This window comes from Gossypium hirsutum, chromosome A03 (genome assembly GCF_007990345.1).
Source record: "Gossypium hirsutum isolate 1008001.06 chromosome A03, Gossypium_hirsutum_v2.1, whole genome shotgun sequence".
Taxonomy (NCBI): domain Eukaryota; kingdom Viridiplantae; phylum Streptophyta; class Magnoliopsida; order Malvales; family Malvaceae; genus Gossypium; species Gossypium hirsutum.
In genome coordinates this window covers 54,058,548-54,083,516 of record NC_053426.1, presented here as the reverse complement: position 1 = coordinate 54,083,516, position 24,969 = coordinate 54,058,548, and the positions used below count along the sequence as shown (strand labels likewise).

General features: G+C 36.8%; 1 non-coding gene across 1 annotated transcript; it reads right to left on the bottom strand.

Moving 5' to 3' along the window:
• Window positions 1-20,465: 20,465 nt before the first annotated feature.
• Window positions 20,466-20,572, bottom strand: LOC121225317 (small nucleolar RNA R71). The gene has a single exon (XR_005923181.1). It is a non-coding gene; the product is annotated as a small nucleolar RNA R71 (small nucleolar RNA).
• Between the last annotated feature and the right edge of the window lie 4,397 nt (window positions 20,573-24,969).

Below are 24,969 nucleotides of genomic sequence, written 5' to 3'. Positions count from 1 at the left end.
TTTTTGCCACCCTTCCATGCAAAACCTACACAACAACATATAATACCAATCCAAGCATATACATTCAACCCAATCAGCCACAAGCAAGGCATCCACACATCATTCACATACTATCATCTATCACATACAACCATCACATGTTATTCAACTCAAACCATACAAATTTCCACATCCATGAAAGGCATCATCATGCATATACTTAAACCAATAATAGCCAATTTCAATGGCCATTTCAGAAATGAATTATCAACCAATATAAGCCAACACATTTGGCCGAATCAATTATGACACATAACAAAAGACCAAGTCCCTATACATGCCACAACTAAAAATATTAAAATCATTGGTACCCAAAATGTTAAGTTGATAGTGTGAATGGATCTTCGACAGTCTTCGATCCTCGAGTTGGCTTGGTGACACTATAAGACAAGGGAAAAGAAAGGGAGTAAGCTTTAAAGCTTAGTAAGTTCCTATGCAAATAATAAGCATCATAAACGCACATTTATCATGCAATTAACATGAAGTGAATTAACATATATGTCATTATAGATCTTATAGTCCAACTTGGCATCGATATTATTATAACCTTAGTACCATAACTTGCACAATCATAACCTTACCGAGGGATTCATCACATACCGAGCTCATTAAGCATAGGTTTTACGTACATACCTGTACCATCTTGCAACATACTATGGTCTTTCACAACATTAACATTTCCGTTACGATTCTCATTGAACTACTTGGAATACTAAAGGATACTCGGGAAATCTCACACTCATAGCACCATACCAATGCCATATCCTAGATATGGTCTTACATGGGATCTCATATCGATGCCAATAGCCTAGCTATGGTCTTACACGAAGTCTCATATCGATGCCATATCCCAGATATGGTCTTATACTAATCTCAAATAACCCTAATGTCATGACATTTGTATCCTATCTATTCCTAGGGTTCAACCGGGATTTCTCTCTTGTCAAACTTTGTCGATTACATTCAAGGAGTCAATCATAATTCATATAATATTAAAGCAATTAAAGCATAAATAATAATACATTATTTACATACGAACTTACCTCGGTACAAAAATAGTGGAAATGGACCTAATCGTCAAAGACTTTGTTTTTTCTCTGATCTAGGTCCAAACCTCGTTTCTCTTGATCTATAATAGAAAATTTCACTCATTTATTAACCACATTACTCAATTCAGTCAAAAAATCACACCATGAAAAAATTACATTTTTGCCCCTGAACTTTAGCATATATACGTTTTGCTCCCTAGGCTCGTAAAATGAAACCTATTCAATTTCGTCAAGACCCAAGCCTAGTCGAACCCTATACATGCTTATAACAACCTACATTTTTCATTAAATCACACTTTTACACACATTTTGAAATCTTTTTACAAATAGGTCCTTTTGACATTTTCATAAAAAATCACCTAGTAAAAGTTATTTATCTAACATTAAACTTGCATAATCTACCATTAGACATCAAAATGCACAAATATCTAATGGCTCAAACCCTATAACTTAATCATAGCTCAAATTAATGGTAGAAATAGCTGGATCAGATCATAACGACTACAAAAATGTAAAGAGCATAAAAAACGAGGCTAGGATGTACTTACAATCAAGCTTGGAAGTTGAACAAACCCTAGCTATTGTGACCTTCTACTTTTTAGCACATGGAGAAGAAGATGGACTAAAATACCCTTAATGCATAACTTTGAAATTTCATCTATTCATGTCCATTTTTGTCCACTAACTTATTCAATGGTCTAATTACCAACTAAGAATCTCTAATTTAAAATCTCATAGCAATTGGACACCTTTAAGAAGTAGGACTCAACTTTTGTACTTTTCACAATTTAGTCCTTTTTACTAAATTGAGTGCCCAAACGTCAAAATTTTCGAACGAAATTTTCACAAAATCATTTCATAATACTGTAGACCACTAAAATATAATAAAAATAAGTTTTCCTACATCAGATTCGTGGTCCTTAAACCACTGTTTCGGCTAGCGCCAAAATCAGGCTGTTACAACTCTCCCCTCTTCAGAGATTTTTGTCCCCAACAATCTTACCAAAAAATAGATTCGGGTACTATTTTCTCATAGCCTCCTTAGGTTCCCACGTAGCCTCTTCAACACCGTTTCTTTTCCACAAAACGTTCACTAGAGTTATACTTTTATTTCTCAACTATTTAAACCTCTCGAGCTAATATCTTAATCGGTTCTTCACCATACGTCATATCCAGTTGAATCTCAATCTCTGTCAGAGAAATCACATGCGAAGGATCAGAACGATGTTGTCACAACATCAATATGCCACGGAACTTATTCTTTCAATAACTTTATACGACCCAATGAAACATGGACTCAACTTGCCTTTACGGCCAAATTTGAGAACTTTCTTCCACGGAGATACTTTCAAAAACACTTTGTCACCGACCTGATATTCTATCTCATTTCTTTTCAAATCTGCGTATGACTTTTGTCGATTTGAAGTTACTTTCAAGCCATCAAGGATTACCTTTACTTTTTCTTTGGTTTCTCTGACCAAATCAATCCTGTAAATCTGTTTCTCACTAAGCTCGGTCCAATACATAGGTGTCTAGCACATGCGACCATACAATGCTTCATAAGATGTCATTTTTATACTTGACTGAAAACTGTGGTTATAGGAAAATTCGACCAATGATAGATATTTTTCCTAACTACCCTCGAATTCTAGAACACAACATCAGAGCATATCTTCAAGTACTTAAATCGTTCTTTCGGTCTGACCATTAGTTTGCGGATGAAAAGCGATACTAAGTTCAACTTCGTACCCAAAGCTTCTTACAACTTCTTCCAAAATCACAAAGTAAACCTCGGATCTCTATCCGAAATAATAGAATAGGCACCCTGTGCAATCTCACAATCTCATCAATGTACAGTTTAGTTAGTTTATCAAGTGAGTTATCAGTACGTACTGGTATAAAATGAGTCGACTTCATCAATCTATCAACTATAACCCATACAACATCTTTCTTTTTCGGTGTCAAAGGCAAACCCGTTACAAAATCCATCGTAATCCTGTCCTATTTCCACTCGGGTACCATCACTAGCTGAAGTAAACCCGAAGGCACTTGGTGTCCTGCTTTCACTTGTTGGCAAATCAAACATTTCAAAACAAACTCTGAAACATCCGGTTTCATACCAACCCACCAATACAATTTCTTCAAATCATTATACATTTTCGTATTACCCGGATGCACAGATAGACAACCATTATGCGCTTCATGAAGAAATGTTTGAATAAGTTCATCATTTCTTGGCACACAAATTCTACCTCGAAACATCAAACAATCGTTGGATCGAATATGAAAATCTAAATCATTAACCGATTCACAATGAACTCTCTTGGCTTGCAAATCACTATCATATTTTTGAGCTTCACAAATTTGTAGGAGAAACAACGATCTAGCTTTCAATTCAGCTAGAATCGAACAATTTTCAGACAAAGTCAACCGTGTATTCATCGCTCTCAAAACAAACAAAGACATTCTACTCAGCACATCTGCGACTACATTTGCCTTACCCGGGTGATAGTCAATCACTAGCTCATAATCTTTTAGTATCTTGAGCCATCTTCGTTGTCGCAAGTTTAAATCTTTTTGAGTCATCAAGTACTTCAAAATTTTATGATCAGAAAAGACATGATATTTTCTTACCGTACAAATGATGTCTCCAAATTTTTAAAGCAAACACAATGGCGACTAACTCCAAATTATGCGTCGGATAATTTTTCTCGTGCAGTTTCAACTGTCTCAAGGCATAGGCTATCACTTTGCCCTCTTACATCAACACACATCCTAATCGATTCAGATATGCATCGCTATAAATCACAAACTTTTTTCCCAGTTCAGGTTGCATTAAAACCGGTGCCTCAGTCAATAGTGCCTTCAACTTCTCAAGACTTTGCTGAATTTTTCAAACCATTCAAACTTGACATCTTTTTGCGACAACTTGGTCATAGGAGTAGCAATCATCAAAAATCCTTTAACAAACCGTCAGTAATAACCACTTAAGCCCAAAAATTTTTTGACTTCAAATACATTCCTTGGTAGCTTCTAATCAATAATTGCTGAAATTTTACTCGGATCAACCCGAATACCATCACTCGAAATGATATGTCCCAAAAATCCGACCTCTTAGAGCCAAAACTCACTTTTCTTGAATTTAGCGAACAATTTCTTATCTCTCAAAGTCTTCAAAATAGTTCTTAAGTGCTCGGCATGCTCGAACTCTTCTCGAAAATCAAAATATCATCAATAAACATAACCACAAACTTGTCTAAATACGGTCGGAAAATTCTTGTAACACCCCTTGTATCCAATGCCGGGATAGGGTTTGAGGCATTACCAGACTTAAACATACACATTCAAACAAAGTCAGGCCATAAAAATCATTTAAACCAAATTCATCTGTACATGTGCCAATCATCCCTTATATGGGTCTATGAAGCCCAAAACATACATTGAGGGTGGTTCGTGTAACACCCCTTACTCGTATCTGAGGCCGGGCTAAGGTACGAGGCGTTACCAGACAAACATACAAACATTAAACTAAAATACGAGCCATAAAATTTTATTCATATTTCAAAACGTGCATTCTCTTACACATAGTCCCTTATTTGAGTCTACGGAGCCCAAAACATACTTTAGAAAGGGTTTGGGACTAAACCGAGAACTTACAAAAATCTTGGAAATTTCATGCTTTAAGGCTTCACACGCCCGTGTCCCAAAGTCGTGTTCTATACACGGCTGAGACACATGGTCGTGTCTCTGCCTGTGTGGAATATACTTAGGCTATTTTCCAAGCTTTGGTCAACCTTGATCTCTTACACACTTATACAAAATCAAAAGCCTATAACATGGTATTCATTTAATGATTAAACATCCTCAATTAAACCACAAACATAGCATTTGTATGTCATCATACATGTGTCTCTCATTCTCATTTTACCTTGTTTATTATAGTACCACTTATACATTTATACCAAGATTATCATCTTACCAAATATCTTCAGCTTAATCATCAAGCATTCATATTTAAAGCTAGATCATATCTTTATAAAATACCACGATTCAGATGCGCAGAATAACATATTTGCCTGAAACATTTCAATTCAATTCCATACCCAACAAGCATTACATTGAGACTAGTCATATATATATATACATGTCATGATACATAGCATTCTCTTTTTGTTTACTTATAAACACATATCATTTATTTCATTATATCAATATTTCATATACCATAGTTTCCATGTATTCCACATATATTTATTTTCCTCCTCCTCCTCTCCATTCCACATCCTTAATGTATATAGCATTCTTGTAAGTACGATTTCACAATTTACTAATAAATATTCACATCAAACTGTCCACACGAGTCATAGTCACTTAATTATTTATAATTCGAGCTAAAGAGCTCCAAATTAAGATCCGTAAATTTCTCCTGAAACTAGACTCACATATCTTTCCACCATAAAATTTTCATAATTTTTGGTTTAGCCAATTAGTACAGTTTATTCATTAAAATTTCCCCTATTTCACTTTCTGACAGTTCTAACCTCTCTTCACTAAAAAATAATTATCTCACAGTACAGAACTCAGACAATGTTCTTGTTGATTTATATTGAAAATAGACTCATTATGGATTTTAAAAATATAATTTTGAGCCTCTAATTATTTTTATCCAGATTTTTGTGATTTTCCAAAGTTAGAACAGGGGATCACGTAATCATTCTGAATTAGTCTCACAAAAACATAAATATCTCAAAATATAGAACTCTTTTGCTTTCTATATTTATTTTATATGAAAATATACTCATTAAGATTTAATTTGATATCTCATTCAGTCTCTGATTCAATTTATACTATTTTTGGTGATTTTTCAAAGTCACATCACTGCTACTGTCCAAAACAGTTTTATTGCTAATTCACTCTTTCACGCTTTCTTTGTATTAACCTCATTTTAACATACATATCACAAATCATTTTCACCACATTTCATACATCACAAGTATAGGGCCATGATCACAAGGTCACCATAAAATCATCATCATGTATAACTTACTTGTTTATAACCTTAACACATCCTGGTCACTTAATGAACACATCATTCACATAACCAAGTTCCTGCACTTATTCATCACAAAACTCACAAAGCAATACATAGAGAGTCTCCCGTTGAACACTTCGGATCAATCCTCGATACTTGGTGGTTTCAGCACATAGCTCCACCCATCATATAGTTCGGCTCTCTTGTACACATGGTGAACACTTAGTACCACCCATGTGACCTAGCCAGTTTATCTCGTAGCTCTCTTGTCTACATGGTGTCCTTCACTTGGAACCACGCATGCGACCTAGCTACATATATCCCGTAGCTCTCTTGTCTACATGGTGTACACATAGTATCACCCATGCTGTAACACCCCGAACCCGAGACCGACACCGGAGTCGAACACGAGGTGTTAACAGACTTTAAACCCCTTATAAAAAATATTTCCCAGACACTACCAATCTGCGTACTAGTCGCTTTAAAAATCATATCTTGAGTTTCACAACTCGAAAATCAGTTTTGTGATTTTTCCCTGAAACTAGACTCATATGCCCATCTACATATTTTTTTCTAGAATTTTTGGTCGGGCCAATTAGTACAGTTTATTAGTCAAAGTCTCCCATGTTACAGGGATCGACTACCCTGACCTTTGCGAATTACGACTTGGATATCTCCTTGTACAGGGCTCCAATACTGATGCCGTTTCTTTCTATAGAAACTAGACTCAGAGAGAAATCTATACATATATGGTATGACTCCTAATTATCTCTGGTTAATTTATAATGAATTTCCAAAGTCGGAACAGGGAATCCAGAAACTGTTCTGGCCCTGTCTCACGAGAACCTGAATATCTCTTAACATACTGTCCGTATGATTGTTTCGTTACTTTCCTATGAAAGTAGATTCATCAAGGTTTGTTTACATAATTTATTCACTATTTAATTCCATTCCTACAATTTTTAGTGATTTTCCAAATCTACATCACTGCTGCTGTCAGCATCTGCCTTTAAGGTAGACTTTACCTATTTCATGGTTTCCATGATTCAACTAGCCCTTTTTGCATAAATAGCACAATTTATGAAAGTGATTAACCATCCCCGTGGCCAATCCTTGTCAAGCATATCCACACCAAATGATTATAACATTATACTCAAACACATATAAGCCATTTTCGCATGGCTATCCAAAATTTATACAAGTCCAAAGGGTCCACGACCCACAACAAACGGGTAGTCCTATACATGCCATTTCGAAGTTCAACCAAAATTGTACCAAAAGGGGGGGGAGCTTTGATAGTGTGGGTGACTTTGACTTCAAGATCCCGAGTCCGATAGCTGGAGAACCAAATCTATAAAACAGAGGAGCAATGAAACGGAGTAAGCAATTTATGCTTAGTAAGTTTTGAGCAAGGAATTCCAGCACAATAAAAGTATAGCATTCATATAGCTAAATGGATAATTTCATATGCACAAATTTACGATATCGTACTTGCTTCACATTATCAACCCTTATGTACATACACAAAAGATCAACTCAGCCAAAGGCCGGTAGCTCGTTTATCAACTGAGCGAATACTTATTTGTAAGGGCTCAACTAAATTCAAGCACATACGAAACATACCTCAATGTTGGGATGTTTCGAGAGTATTAACTGGAATTTTACAGCAAGTTCATTCATTCCCAAATCACGTACCTTCGGAATTTAACCGGATATAGCTCCTCGTTCAAATGCCTTCGGGACATAGCCCGGTTATAGTAATTCGCACAAATGCCTTCGGGACTTAACCCGGATTTAGTAACTCGCACAAATGCCTTCGGGCTTAGCCCGGAATTAGTATCTCGCACAAATGCCTTCGGGCTTAGCCCGGAATTAGTATCTCGCACAAATGCCTTCGGGCTTAGCCCGGAATTAGTATCTCGCACAAATGCCTTCGGATCTTAGTCCGGATATTGTCACTTAGCACAAGCCTTCGGGACTTAGCCCGGACATCATTCAAATAACCATGCACATTTAACAATAAATCATGGCCCATTCGTATTTCATTTTCGTTAGCAAAACTCAAACACAAGACATTTATCATTCTTGCAAATTCGGCTCAATAGCCACACAAAGAGCATGATTTTAATTTGCTTAAAACATGATCTAATCACATCATAATTTAAGCTCTCTTACTCAAGAACTTACCTCGGGTGTTGTCGAACGATTCCGATAGCTATTCGACCACTTTTTCCTTCCCTTTATCGGATTTAGTTCCCCTTTGCTCTTGAGCTTAATTAAACAAATAAATTGATTTAATCATTTGAGCATCGAAAAGAGGAACACAAGGCACTTAGCCCATATTTATACATTAGACATTAAAGTCACATATGTACGGAATCATGAATCAAACTCAACATTTTAGCTAATTTTTCCCCCTTGGCCGAATATGCATGTCTATTTTGGGGCCGATTTCAACACTTAATACATTCTACAAGTATGGTCACTTGTATTGACTAAACACCCTTTTGTTTCAAGTTCAAAACTTGGCTAATACACACATATACACACTAGTAAAGCATCCTCTCCCTTTCCATCAATTTAACACATGCATTGCTCATTAACATGCAAAAGTTATATTCGGCCTTAGCACACAACTTGCTAGCCGATTCTTCTCCATTAGCAACCAATGCACATATGTGCTCACTCAAAAATGCTAAAAAGGAGGTTCAAGAATCATCAAGCCACCATCACATGCATCATTAACAAGCTTCATATTTAGCATGCAATGGCATTAACACAAACTCCACCTAGGCCGAATCTTAACTCATCCTCATGCCTCATCACCACAACATCAAACATCAACCAAGAATGATGCATCCATGGCCGAGTGTCATTTCCATCACATAGCAAGATTTAGACCATGGGCTAGGTAGAACTCAAGCTAACAACTAAAACATGCATGCATCTCATGGAACATCATCAAACATACCTTAGCCTAGCTACATGCATGGCCGAACCTCTTCAACCTTTCTTCTTCCTTCCTCCTTAAAATTTTTGGCCAAGGATGAACCAAAGGATGAGCATTTTTTTTCTTTGTTTTTTTCTTTCTAGTTTCGGCTAAATGAAGATGAGAAAGGATGAACAAAAATTTTCTCCTTTCTTTTCTTTAGCTCACGGCAATGGGGGGGGGGGGAAACAACTACACACATTTTTTTTTGTATTCATCATACTCCTTTTCATTATTTTATGCCCATGCCCCTTATTCTATTTTTTTTCCTACATACCTCACTAGGCCAACATGTTCCCAACATGTTTCCACCCATAGCATGGCCAACCACTAGCTCAAATTTTGGGTAATTTGACATGCAAACCCATCATTTTCACAACATGCATTAATAGACCATTTTAAATTAGCCTATCATATTTTCACCATGTCTCATATCAATCCCTATTTATTAATTTCTCATGCAATTGGCAAATTTGGAGAATGAAACTTCCACATACTCATGTACACACATAATAAGCATAGAATATGGAAATCAATTATTTTTATGACTCGGTTTTGTGGTCCCGAAACCACTTCCCGACTAGGGTCAATTTTGGGCTGTCACACATGCGACCTAGCTACATCATAATGTCTTGTAGCTCTCTTGTACACATGATGTGCACTCAGCACTATACATGTGACCTAGCTACATACCATCTGTATCATCCAATCTTTCCGAAGGTTCAACCGGGATTTCTCTCTCTTTTCCAACAATTTCACCAATCAAGTAATTATCCATAAACATATTTTCAATATTTTTATAAAATATCATAATACAAGTAATAGCGATGTATTACTTACATATAAACTTACATCTCATTTAATATCAACGCAATAACATTAAATTACACATTGTCTTATTAAAAATCATATGAACTTACAATTTCCCATAATATCCATAATCATAGAATTCACATTTATGTATGATAATTCAATGCACTTCATGTACCATAGAGATATTTTTAAATCAATTCATAAACTTGGCACCATAATCATTTAATTTAACATAATTCAATTAATTCACTAAATTTAACTTTCAAATATGAATTACAGCATTATTGTTGTATTATTATCATACCAACTTACATACTTTCAACACCTCGGAGATCATAGTAAATATATCAATTTTACATTGAAACATGCATAAATTAATGCTTATTATACATATGAACTTACCTTGATATTAAAACGGCCATTTTACCAACTTTCCCAATTTTCAATTTTTCTCTCATTCTAGGTTCAAATCTCGTTTTCTGGGATCTAAAACATCATATTTTACTTATTTAATTAATGTACTATTCAAAACAGTCCTTAACTCAAACTTCGGAAAATTACAATTTTGCACCTAAACTTTTGCATATTTACACTTTTGCCCCTAGGCTCGGGAATTAAACTTCATCCCTTATTCTTATGTTTTATGACATGATGATCACTTTTCCCTTCTATGGCAACATCAAATTCTCACTCTAACATATACTTATGACTATTAGGTATTTTTACCGATTAAGCCCTTTTACTCGTTTTTACTTAAAACCGAGTAGCACAAGTTGTCTAACATAACTTAAAACCTCATATTGTATCATAAAACACCAGAATACACAAATTTTACCTATGGGTATTTTTCCAAATATGAACCCTAGGTTGAATTATTGCTAGCATAAGCTAAATCAAGTTACCGGGACTCCAAAAACGTAAAGAACTTGAAAACGGGGTTAGAACGGACTTACAATTGAGCTTGGGAAGCTTGAAAACCCTAGCCATGGAATCTCCCTTGGTATACACGTCCATGGTGAAGAAGATGAGCAAAATTGGCTTTTAATTTTGTATTTTAATTTATTTTACCCCTAAATGACCAAAATACCCTTACTACTAAACTTTCCAAAAATTCCATCCTTGTCCAATTTTTGTCCATAACTTAGAAATTGGTCAAATTTCTATTTAAGACCTCCTAATTAATATTTCAAATCAATTTCATACTAGAAACTTCTAGAATGCAAGTTTTGCAACTTATTCAATTTAGTCCCTAACTTCAAATTAAGCACTTTATGCATAGAATTTCTTCACGAAATTTTCACACAATCATGCAATCATATCATAGACCTCAAAATAATCATAAAATAATTATTTATATCTCAGATTTTGTGGTCCCGAAACCTCTGTTCCAACTAGACCCAATTTTGGGCTATTACAGTTCGAGACTAAATAGGGAACTTCAGAACTTTTTCAACACTTAGAGAAAATTTTCTCATTATGGAGGGTCACACACGCCCATGTGGGCTAGCCGTGTGGTCACACACGCTCGTGTTGCTTGGGACACGCTCATGTCTTTAGCCCGTGTAGCTCTCTATTTATAACGTCAGGCACAAAATATGGTCACACAACCAAGGGACATGCTTGTGTCCTTAGACCGTGTAGTGAATTAAATTCAAAAATCAGGCGCAGACTTCACACAGCCTAGGAAAATGCCCATGTCTCAAGGCCGTGTCCCTCATACAGCCGAGACACAAGGCCGTGTCTCTACCGGTGAGTTTACTACTAGGCATTCTGATTTTCATTAATTAGGGTGTAGGGGACACACAGCCAGATCACACGTCCATGGGGCAAGCCGTGTGTCACACACAGTCTAGACACACGCCCGTGTGTCAACCCATGCCCAAGCCAATTGCCACCCTTATTTGTTCAAAGACATATATGGTTTCAATGACTTAAACACTCATAAACATAACTTATGCATGACAACTTCTCCTCACATTATACTTGTTTAAGACTCCCTATTATGACAAATCAAATCTTCCAGCACACATATACAAATAAGCAATATTTCTTAGACTTGTATGCATGCATTTTCATACCATTTTATACACACACATGGCATTCATTAACATTCAATCATCAATGACTATAGGCCTTATCATAATTGAATTGGAACATACATACATAGATGAACAAGTTTACAACCCAACAATCATTATGAGTCATATCTCATGGCCATATACAAAATGAATCAACTATCGTTATGAGCCAACACATTTGGCTATGCCAATATGACATATAAAAAAAAGACCAAGTCCTTACACATGCCATACTCAAAATGTTGAGACTAACTATACCCAAATAATCCAATCGATAGTGTGAACGTGCCTTCAACGTACTTTGATCCCCGAGCTAACTTGGCGATACTATAAGAAACTGGAAAAGAGAGGGGTAAGCATAAAGCGTAGTAAGCTTGCATGTAATTAATAAGCAATAAGAATATGCATTTTCATACACATACGTAACATAACTTGACTCATCTCATTCTCAATAATCATTGTAGTCATACCCAACCTCATTCAATTTACATAATGTTCAATAGAACTCAACAACATAATTTCTTTATTCTCCTCTTACCAAAGTTTTATCATTTTGTAATCTCAATAACTAAGAGCTTGGCGTACATACCTACACCCTTTCAACATGATCATACCTTGTCACTCCTTTGAGAAATCCCTAGACTACCCGTTGAACCGGTTGGAATACTAAGGATACTCGGGATTATCATACACACATTAAGATACCAATGCCATGTCCCAAATGAGGTCTTACATGGGATCTCACATCAATGCCATATCCTAGATATGGTCTTATACAAAAATCTTATTTTGATGCCATGTCCCAGACGTGGTCTTACACGAAATCTCATATCAACACCATATACCAGATATGGTCTTACATGATAACACATAATGGTGCCGATGCCAGATCCCAGATATGGTTTTATACGGGATCTCATCAACCTAAATGTCATGATATTTGTACCTTAATATTCTTAACGTTCAACCGGCTTTCATCACTTCAATTCTTTGTCGGACAACATCAATAATACTCACAAAGACAATTATACAATTCATGCAACATTAAATGTTAAATACATAATAAAATGCTATATCAATTCCACACAAACTTACGTCGGTACAAAAAAAATGGTCAATCTATTCGATTTAGTCCAAGATCTTACTCTTTCCCTATTCTAGGCCCGAACTCCATTTTTCTTGATCTATAATAGCAAATTTCACTTATTTAATTACCGCATTATTCAAAACAGCCCATAAAACATATTTTGGTAAAATTATAATTTTGCCCCTAAACATTCACATAATTACAATTTAGCCCCTAGGCTCGTAAAATGAAATGCGAAAAATTTATTTGTTACCCAAGCGTAGCTGATTTATATTCCCTCTTATAACAATCGACATTTTTCATCAAATTACATTTTTAACACCTATTTTTACATGTTTTACAAACAAGCCCTTTTAGGCGTTTTCATGAAAAATCACTTAGAAAAAGATGTTCATCTATCACCAAACTTCTATATTCCTCCATTAATCATCAAAATACATGCATGACACACATGGTTAAATTTTTGAACATAAACTCTAGCTCAAAATAATGGTAGAAATAGCTATATCATGCTTCAAGGGTTTCTAAAACATAAAAAAAAACTTCAAAAACTAACACCAAAATGACTTACATGTAGAGGGTTTATTTTGCTGAAAATTTCAAGCTCCTATAGAGGTTTTCCTCTCTAATTTTCGGTGAAGAAGAGATGGAGAAGAAAGATAGCCATTTGTTTTATTTTATTAGTTTTTGCTTTTGTCATCAAATACCAACCCATACCAAATTTTGACTTTTTTGACTTTTCTTCTCTATGCACATCCATTCACACATATAATGGCCTATTTACTCATTAAGGACATCAACCCTCAAGTTCTATAACTATTTAACACATTTAGCTAATAGAACACAACTTTAGCATTTTATGCGGTTTAGTCCTTTTTCACAAATTAAGCATTCAAATGGTAGAATTTCCTAACAAAATTTTTAAACAATCATATTATCATGCTGTAGACCTCAAAATAATATTAAAATAATTTGTATGACCTTAGATTTGTGGTTTCGAAACCACTATTTCAGCTAGGCCCAAAATTGGGATGTTACAACTCTCCCCCCTTTAGGGATTTTCGTCCTCGAAAAATCTTACTAGTAAAAATGTTTGGGTATTGGCTTCTCATTGTTTCCTCGGGTTCCCATGTGGCCTCTTCAACCCCATGTCGTTGGCATAACACTTTTACAGGGGCTATACTTTTATTTCTTAATTGCTTGACCTCCTAAGCTAAAATTCTAACAGGTTCCTAACCATAAGTCATATCCAGTCGTATCTCCACCTCTGTAGGTGAAATCACGTGTGAAGGGTCAGAATGGTAACGATGCAACATAGACATATGGAACACATCGTGGATCTTTTCCAATTTAGATAGCAAAGCCAACCGATATGCCACCGGCCCTATCCTTTCGCTAATTTCGTACGGTCCAATAAAATGTGGACTCAACTTGCCTTTCCGGCCGAATCTAAGAACATTCTTCCATGAAGATACTTTCAAGAATACCTTATCGCCAATTTGAAACTCAATCTCTTTCCGTTTCAAATCTGTGTAGGAATTCTATCTATCCGAAGTCGCTTTCAAGCAATCTTGAATCACCTTTACCTTCTCTTTGGTTTTTTTAACTAAGTCGACCCATGAATCTAATTCTCTTTGAGATCAGTCCAATATAATGGTGTTCGACACTTACGCCCATACAATGCCTCATACGACGCCATTCTCAAGCTCTTCTGAAAACTGTTATTATAGGCAAATTCCACCAATGACAAGTATTTTTTCCAACTGCCTTGAAACTCAAGAACACAACACCGGAGCATGTCTTCAAGTATTTGTATTTCTCTCTCTGACTAACTGTCGGTTTGCAGATGGAAAGCGATACTAAAATTTAACTTTGTACCTAATGCTTCTTGTAGTTTTTTCCAAAATCGTGATGTAAATCTTGGATCTCTATCCGAAATAATTTACGAAGGTACTCCGTGAAGTCTCACAATTTCAAAAACATACAACTCGGCTAGCTTATCAATTGAGTAGTCGGTACGTACCGGAATAAAGTGAGACGATTTCATTAATCGATCAACTATGACCCATACAACATCTTTCTTTCTCGGTGACAATGATAACCCGTCACAAAATCCATGGTAATTCGGTCTCATTTCCACTCAGGAACCATCACAGGCTGAAGTAAACTCGAAGGTACTTGGTGCTTAGCTTTCACTTGCTGACAAATTAAGCATTTTGACACAAACTCTGAGATGTCTCTTTCATACCTGGCCACCAATACAATCTCTTCAAGTCATTATACATCTTGGTACTACTCGGATGAATTGACATACAACTGCTATGTGCCTTGTGAAGAATTTTCCCAATAAGCTCGTCATCTCTAGTTACACAGATCCTTTCTTGGAACGTCAAACAACCATCGAAACCAATCCAAAAATTTGATTCAACACTTGACTCACATCGAGCTCTCTTGGTTTGCAAATCACTATCACCTTTCTGAGCTTCACAAATCTCTTGGAGAAACATCGACCTAAGCATCATCGGACACAATCAACTGAGTATTCATAGCTCTAAAGGCAAATAAGGATTTTCTACTCAAGGCATCAGTGACCACGTTCGCCTTATCCATGTGATAGTCAATCACCAGCTTATGATCTTTTATCAACTCTATCCACCTCTGTTGTCGTAAATTCAATTCTTTTTGAGTCATCAAGTACATTGGACTTTTGTGATCGGTGAATACCTGACACTTCTCACCATAAAAGTGATGTTTCCAAATATTTAATGCAAATACAATGGAGGCTAGCTCTAGATCATGTGTCGGATAATTTTTCTCGTGTGGCTTCAATTGCCTCGAAGCATAGGCTATCATTTTGCCTTCTTGCATAAGCACACAACCCAATCCATTTAAGGATGCATCACTATAAACCACAAATTCCTTTCTCGGTTCAGGTTGTACTAAAACTGGAGCCTCAGTCAACAATGCCTTTAATTTCTCAAAACTCTATTTGTAATTTTCTGTCCATTCGAACATAACATCTTTCTATAATAACCTCGTCATTGGAGTAGCAATCATAGAGAATCATTTAACAAACCGCCTGTAATGGCCGACTAAGCCCAAAAAGCTTCTAACCTCGGATACGTTTCTTGACTGTTTCCAATCAACAATGGCTGAAAACTTACTTGGATCAACTCGGATCCCATCACCCGACACAATAAGCCCCAAAAATCCAACTTCTCTAAGCCATAACTCAATTTTGCTAAACTTAGCATACAACTGCTTATCACTCAAAGTTTGCAAAATAGTTCTTAAGTGCTCGGCATGTTCAGACTCATCATGAAAATAGATCAAGATATCATCAATAAACACCACAACAAATTTATCCAAAAAAGGTTAGAAAGTTTGGTTCATTAAATCCATGAAAACCGCATTCGTTAGGCCAAAAGGCATTACCAAAAATTCATAGTGACCATACCTTGTCCGAAATGCGGTTTTCAACATGTCCGAATCCTTAACTCTCAACTGATAATAACTAGACCTCAAATCTATCTTGGAAAATACTGTGGCTCATTTCAGTTGATCAAATAAATCATCTATCCTCGGTAAGGGGTATTTACTATTTATTTTCACCTTGTTCGGTTGTCAGTAATCAGTACATAGCCTCATCGAACTATGTTTCTTTTTCACAAATAAAACTGGCGCACCCCACGGTGAATAACTAGGTCTTGCGAAACATTTATCCATCAATTCTTGCAATTGGGTTTTCAAGTCCTTTAACTCAGTCGGAGCCATCTTATACGGAGTAATAGAAATAGGTGCCGTACCCAGAACTAGATCAATACCAAATTCAACTTCCCTAATTGGAGGCAATCCTCGCAACTCCTCTAGAAATACGTCCGGATACTCACAAACTACCGGTACTGGCTCAATCATCAACTCTAACTCGTTTGTATTTGGCACAAAAGCAAGATAAGCTTCGTAACCCTTCCTTATAAACTTCTGAGCAGACATCGAAGAAATCACTACAGGCAAGCTATCCGATTCATCTGATTCAACCCGAAGAACATCACTATTTCCACATTTCAGTTTAATAAATTTTCTCCCACAATTTACTACTACACATGAGCAGTTGACCAATCCATACCAAGAATTACATCAAACTCATCAAATGGAAAAAGCATAAGGTTAGCTGAAAAATAGTAACCTCTAATCATCAAAGGACAAGTCTTACATACTTTATCGACTAATACGTATTTGCCTAATGGCTTTGACACTTTTATAACAGTAGCATCATAGATAGAAAATGTACTCATAATCATATCTGGCGATGAAGCCTCTTCCTAAGCCCTAATGACATACGTCCTTGCAGGAGCTCTGCCCTTGGGTTTCACAGCAAACTCTTTAGCAACATTCTTACTGCTTGATCCATTACCCAGATTTTTCTGAGGACTACTTCGACTAGCAGTGTTTCCCGATCTTGCACTTTGATATCTCTCCTTTTCTGCCATCTCGGGGCACTCTCTAATAAAGTGATCTGGGGAACCACACTTTAAACAGGTCCTGTCACTCTCTCTACACTCAACGGGGTGACATCTATCGCATTAGAGACATTTTGGTCTACTTGGTCGAGCATTACCAACACTAGCAATCGAGGTGGTCTAGGCCTTTCTACCGAATATTGTTTACCTCTATATTTGAAAACTCAACAGAAGCATTGGAGCGAGGATGAAAGTCCCTCGACTTCTTCGATGCAGACTGAAATAACTTGCTCATAGGTCTTTTTTTTTGAATCCCTAACCTCAGACATGACCTTTCTCTTCTCCTTAGCCAATTCCTCGGCCTTACAAGCTCTTTTAACGAGTACAACAAACTCTTTTAGCTCAAGCATACCAACAAACATCTGAATGTCTTTGTTTAATCCGTCCTTAAACCTCTAGCACATAATGGCTTCGGTCGACACGCATTTCCAAGTGTATTTGCTGGGTCTTACAAACTCACGCTCATATTCAGTTACAGTCATTCTACCTTGCTTTAACTCAGGAAATTCTTTTCTTTTCTGATCCAAAAATCTGTAGCTAATATACCATTTTTGAAACTCCTCTTGGAAAATTTTCCATGTTACCCTCTCCCTCGGTACCACTAAGGCAAGTGTCTTCCACCAGTGGTAAGCCGAATCTTTAAGCAGTGATACAACGCATTTCATGCATTCTTCCGGTGTGCATGACAATTCCTCAAAAACCCAGATGGTGTTTTCGAGCCAAAACTCTGCTCGTTCCGGATCATCATCGATGTTTGCTCAGAATTCTTTAGCTCATTGCTTTCAAATTTTATCAACTGGGGGTTTATTCGACCTTATAAAATCCATACCTTGGGGTTGATAAACCGTAAATTATACATATTTTTACCCCTTGTTTAATGCATTTTATAGATGATTTCTCATTAGAATTGGTGAATTCGATGCTCCTAATGCTTTAATTTCATGTTTTATACTTAGGAGAGCATAGGAGAGCGAAAGGAACGAGAAACGGGCCAAAAATGGAGAAAATGGGCCAAAGTACGAAACCAACATGGCCTGGACCTCCTCACATGGGTAGATCACACGGTCGTGTCAATTTGGCAGGCTCGAACAGGGCCTGAAGTAATCGAACACGGGCGTGTGCCACAGGCGTGTCCTTGTCGAGCCCAAGTTGGGTCCAATTCGGAAAAGGCTAATTTTGAGGGCTTCTAGGCATTCCAAAGCCTATAAATACACCCTAGAAGAGGAGAAAAGGGGACACAGAGAATAGGGAGTAAGGAATTACTCCAAGGAAGCCAATTGATTCATCTTAGAAGCCGGATTCATCATCAAGACTGAAGACCTCTCCTCAATTCCCCTTCAGGAGTTTTGGGTTTTCTTTATGTTTTGTATTCTTTATTTTCTGAGATGTTTTCTTATTTAGTTATGAACTAAATCCCCTAAATACCTAAGGGGAATGAAACCTAAGACGAATCTTGTTATTATTTTCTGAATTGTATGATAAATATTTAACTTGTTTTTAATTATGTGTTCTTAATTCTTGTTTTGATATCCCAGGATACTGATTCAAGATAAGCTCTTATTCAGAGGAGGAATAGACCCTGGCTAAGAGTACATTTATCATAATTAAGAGGAGTTGATTGCGCGCCTAGATAGGGTGACAAGATTTTACCGGATTAGGGTGAAACCTAATAAGGGGATCCATAGATCGAGTTAATGCAACCCTAGAGTGTTAATTAGAGAAAAGTCTCAGTTATTCAATCAAGGGATTAGACGTTATTAGTCTTGAATAGGGATAATAACATAACTTAGGGATCTCTACGGAACAAGTTGAATGAATAATTTGTCCGATTCGGAGCTAGAATAACAAGTAAAGTCTAGCTGGATTTTTCCTTAGGTATTGTCTTAAGTCAATCGATTTTTCCCGAAAGCAATTCCCCAATTCTTTTCTCTGTGAATTCTTAGTTTAGATAATTAGTTAATTAAAACAAAACCCCATTATTCTTAGGCTAGATAATAAAAAGACAGTCATTACTAGTACTTTTAGTTCCTTTGGATTTGACAATCTGGTCTTGCTAAAACTATACTACTGTTCGATAGGTACACTTGCCTACATCGCGATAATAGTTAGTTCAAGAACGAGTAATTATAAATATTTAAAACCTATCACGAAATCACGCGATCAAGTTTTTGACTCCGTTGCGGGGGACCTAAGATATTAGGAACGCTTAATTTTTATTACTTTAGCCATTTATTTTTCTTGCAATTTAATTTAATATTATTATTATTTATTAACCTACTTTTTCTTTCTCTTAGCAGGTTTTCATAGTTTATGACTAGAAGAACTCCGTCGGGACCATTACTTTTTGAAGAAGAAATCGATCACATAGTACGTAAAAACCAATGAGAAATAAGGCGAAGATTAAGATACATAGAGAACGAGCAAGAAGACGATACTCAACCCCCAACCGAAGAGATGGCTGAAACCAAGGCAATCAGCTACCTCCTGCAATTGCAGTTACTCAAAATCCCGCTCCACGCACTATGTATGATTATGCTAAACCCTCTTTAACAGGAACTAAATCGAGCATAGTTAGACCTGCTGTAGCTGCAAATACTTTTGAATTAAAACCTAGCACTATTCAAATGATACAACAATTTGTTCAGTTTGATGGTTTGCAGGATGAGGATCCCAAAGCTCATTTAGCCAACTTTTTAGGACTATACGATACATTTAAAATCAATGGAGTTTCTGATGATGCCATTCGTCTTTGGTTGTTTCCCTTTTCATTGAGGAACATACCACGAGGATCAATTACTACTTGGGAACAAATGACCGAAAAATTTTTACTAAAATATTTTTCGTCGGCTAAAATGGCTAAATTACTTAATGATATCTCTTCTTTTGTACAGATGGATTTAGAAACACTCTACGGTGTATGGGAGAGATACAAAGACCTTTTGAGAAGGTGCCCTCACCATGGGTTCCCGCTTTGGCTCTAAGTACAAACATTTCACAATAGTCTGAATCTTTCGACTCGAAAAATGGTTGACGCAGCGACGGGCGGAACCATCAATAATAAAACACCGGAAGATGCCTATGAATTTATAGAGGAGATGTCACTGAATAACTATCAGTGGCAAGTCATGAGGATAAAGCCAATGGAAACAGCCGGCGTTTATAACTTCGATTCAATCACCATGCTCTCTAATCAGGTAGAACTTTTGAATAAGAAAATTGATGGTTTTCTTAGTTCTTCATAGGTTCACCCAGTAATGCAGTGCGAAGCAAGTGGAAGTGGAACAAACCATTCGGAATACCAACATCATGGCCACAAAATGGATAACGAGCAATTAAATTACATGGGTAATAATCCTTGACCTCAAAAGAATCCATATAGTAACACTTATAATGCAGGTTGGAGGAACCACCCAAATTTCTCGTGGGGTGGTCAAGGAAATCAAAGACCACAACAACGTCCGGGCTACCAACAACCACCCTACCAATAAGAAAAGAAGCCAAACCTTGAAGAGATGCTCTCAAAGTTTATTTCAGTGTCGGAAACTCATTTTTCAAAACACTGAGACAGCACTTAAGAATCAACAATCATCGATCCAAGGCTCAAGACTTAGATAGGCCAGCTTTCCAAACTAATCTCTGAACGACCATACGGTAGTTTGCCAAGTAATACCGAACCTAACCCAAGGGAACAGCTCAGCGCAATTAATATTCAAGATGACGAAGGAATCGTTGAGCCTGAACCAGAACCGAGGCACGAAACTGTGGTAAGCAAAAGTCAAGGCGAGGTAGATTATAATACAAATAAACCAGAAACTATCGAATATAAACCTCGTGTACTATACCCCAACGCGACAAGGAAAGACTGCTCAGATGAACAATTTGGTAGATTCCTTAAAATCTTAAAAATATTACATATTAACTTACTGTTTATTGAAGCTCTATCACAGATGCCAAATGCAATGAAATTTTTAAGGGAGCTTTTAGCAAATAAGTGAAAGTTGGACGAGGCGTCGCATGTGAAACTGAACGCAGTTTGCTCGGCCATTCTCCAAAATAAACTACCCAACAAACTAAAAGACCCAGGGGGCTTTACTATTCCTTGCTTAATTGGTAGTTTAGATATTAATTATGCATTGGTTGATCTAGGGGCTAGTATCAACATCATGCCTTAGAAATTTTTTAAGCAACTATGTCTTAGGAAACCCAAACAGACTAGGATGAGCATTCAATTAGCAGATAAAACTATAAGATTCCCTAGAGGTATTATTGAAGATGTGCTAGTTAAAATCGATAAATTTATATTTCCCATTGACTTTATTGTTCTAGACATAGAAGAGGATAGCAACACTCCCTTAATCCTAGGAAAGCATTTTTTAGCAACTGCTAAAACCATCATTGATGTTGGCACAGGTGAACTCACACTCCGGGTGGGAGACGAAACAATCACCCTTTCAAGCTAGCAATTCTGGCAACACATCAGGGATTGAAGGCAATTATTTAAACCATTCTACTAAAACCAACAATATGGTGCAACCTACTTTGCAGAAAATGAGTCTGAAGGAAGCACACGAGTCGTTCTCAAGCAATAATAGAGGACCTGTTCATGAAGATCGAAGACTACAAACCAAGAACACCCAACAAACTGAAACTACGCCAAAACGAGCCCGATACCTCTCCAAATCAACTTAAGGTTGGTGATAAGGTCTTATTAAATGCTATAGATTCCCACATCGTGACTACCACACAGAATAAGGAAATCCCTCTTACGGTACTCAGTATTTTTCCATTCGGCACGACGGAGGTGAGTCATCCCAAGTTCGGCACTTATAAGGTAAACAACACCCGATTAAAACCTTATTTTGATGAGATTGATAGCAGGAATGAGGAGAATAAACCCCTCAAACCACCGTGATTATTGAAATGGAGAGGTAAGTCGAGCTTAGACTATAAATAAGCGCTTCTTGGGAGGCAACCCGAGCACTAACAATATTAACTTCTTTAAATTTTGGTATTTAACTCCTAACTTACTAATAGAAATCTTAAATATAGGTGTTTCCACAGAGACACGACCAAGCACACGGGCATGCTTAAGGCCGTGTGAAAACAGGGCAAAAGATTTCTCCAACACGGGCTATGATTAAACGCCACGGCCGTGCGATATGGCCGTGGTCAAGCCTGCCAAAACAACACGGGCGTGCCACACGCCCGTGTGAACGAACTGTGGGTGAACCTGTTAAAACAGCACGGGTGTGCGACACGCCCGTGTGGAACACCCATGGTTGAACCTATTAAATTAACACGAGCATGGGGATTGCACACACGGGCGTGGGAGAAGCGAACGAAGCTAGACATGGCCATGTGAACCCACACACCCGAGGAACACAGGCGTGTACTAAATGTCAGATGTGCCCAAATTTGAAATTCGCGAATCACATGGGCTGAAATTGGGGGACACGGGTATGTACTAAATGTCAGATGCGCCTAAATTTGAAATTCGCAAATCACACAGGCTGAAATTGGGGGACACGGGTGTGTGCCCTGACCGTGTGGCCCAAAATCTATAAATACCCTGCACTATTCACTATCTTCCCCATTCAAAAACCCTAACCCTAGCCGCTGCAACTCCACACGGCCTCCGTGCCACGCCCGTGCGCCGCTTCCCACTTTATTTTTGACGCTCAATCTCTTTCCCTTAGAGTTTGTTTACTCCTTTCACTTCTATTTTACTTATTTCTAGTGCTTATTATCAACATAAACTTCATATCTTTTGAACTATTTTTCATTTGTCTATCATTTAATTTGCATTCTTAGGTTAGTTATCATACATTTTGTGATAAATCAAGTTATTAGGAACACCTCATACCCATGACATTACTATGTTTATTCTCATGCTATTACCATACCAATGTATATCATTTAATTTGCATTCCTAAGTTAGTTATCATACATTTCATGTTAAATTGAGATTAGGAAAACCTCATACCCATTACATTTCTATTCTCATTCTCATTGTTATTGTGGTTGAGTTTGCGTCATATTAATAGTATTGGGTGAAATAGTTAGTTCCAAATCCATGTATTTTATTTTTTTTCGAATTCGTTTACTTATTATTATTATTCTTTATATTACATGCTTTTGATGTCGTCTTCACGAGGAAAGAAAACTATCATACCTGCCTCAAAGAAGAGGAAGGGAGCGTCCTCTTCTGCAGGTCCTACCATGAAAATTCGTCACCCTCTCCTACAGTTTCCCCGAGAGCCTCAAGAAGAACTGTTCCAAATACTTCGGGCCTGACCTTTAATTGCGGGTTGCTGCATTAACTAGGCTGCTGTAGAACAGGTTCAGTTGGCTGATTTGATTTGAGCCCCCCTTATCCACTCCCAAATTGATTACTCTCCAAAACTCTAGTTCGAGGAAGTCATCAAACAGGAAGTTTCACTTCTCTCCCTATCTTTTTTTTTATTCTATAATACCTATCTTTGTACATTGAGGGCAATGTACATCTTAAGTGTGGGGGGGACATTCATCTCATTAGCAGAAAAATCACTGAATGATTACCTTGTTCTCTTGAAAAGCTCTGAGATCATATTTTGGATAAATTTTAATTGATTTATGATTTTGATTGATATATCTTGAATTAAAACATAGGCATTTATGCATTGATTGTTTAAACTTTAAGACATTAGAGAATCAAGCATGATGAGTTGATTTTTAAGAATTTAAAATTATAGGTTGTTTCCCCAAGTCTAGGTATTACTTTGAATTGGAATTCACGAGTCTAAACATAAAAAAGCCATAATTTTTGTGAGATTTTTGAGCCTTTTAAGCATCTATTAATTCTTTCATGCTCACTTTTATTATTGCCTTGAGTGCGTCAGTATTGAACTGTTATTCTAGAACTTGCTTGATTATGCATGTCGAGACCACACCATTTGATTTGGTATATTAAAATGATTAAGGCACTTAAGATTAACCCACTCATGCCATGAAGAGCCTACCTTCATGATTAACCCCTAGTAAACCTCTTGAGCCTAATAAGCCATTTCTTGTATTATCCTTAATATTAACCTTTAACCCATTATTGTTGAAATCCCCTAAATTAATCCATATTTTTGTCGAGATTTGAGTTGAATGGATTGCTTAGCTATGTTTTGTTCTTAATAAGTTAGTCTATGATTATATAACTTGTTCTTAAAAAAATATATGTATACATATCTGTAATTTCATATTCTGAGAAGAAGCTTTATTGTACGCAAGTGAAGATTAACTCTTTTTCTAGTTAGGTAATTTTTCAATTCAATCTCAATTCTAACCCTTTCTTTCAGCTTGTGACCACACCCCCTAACCAAGCCTCACTACAAC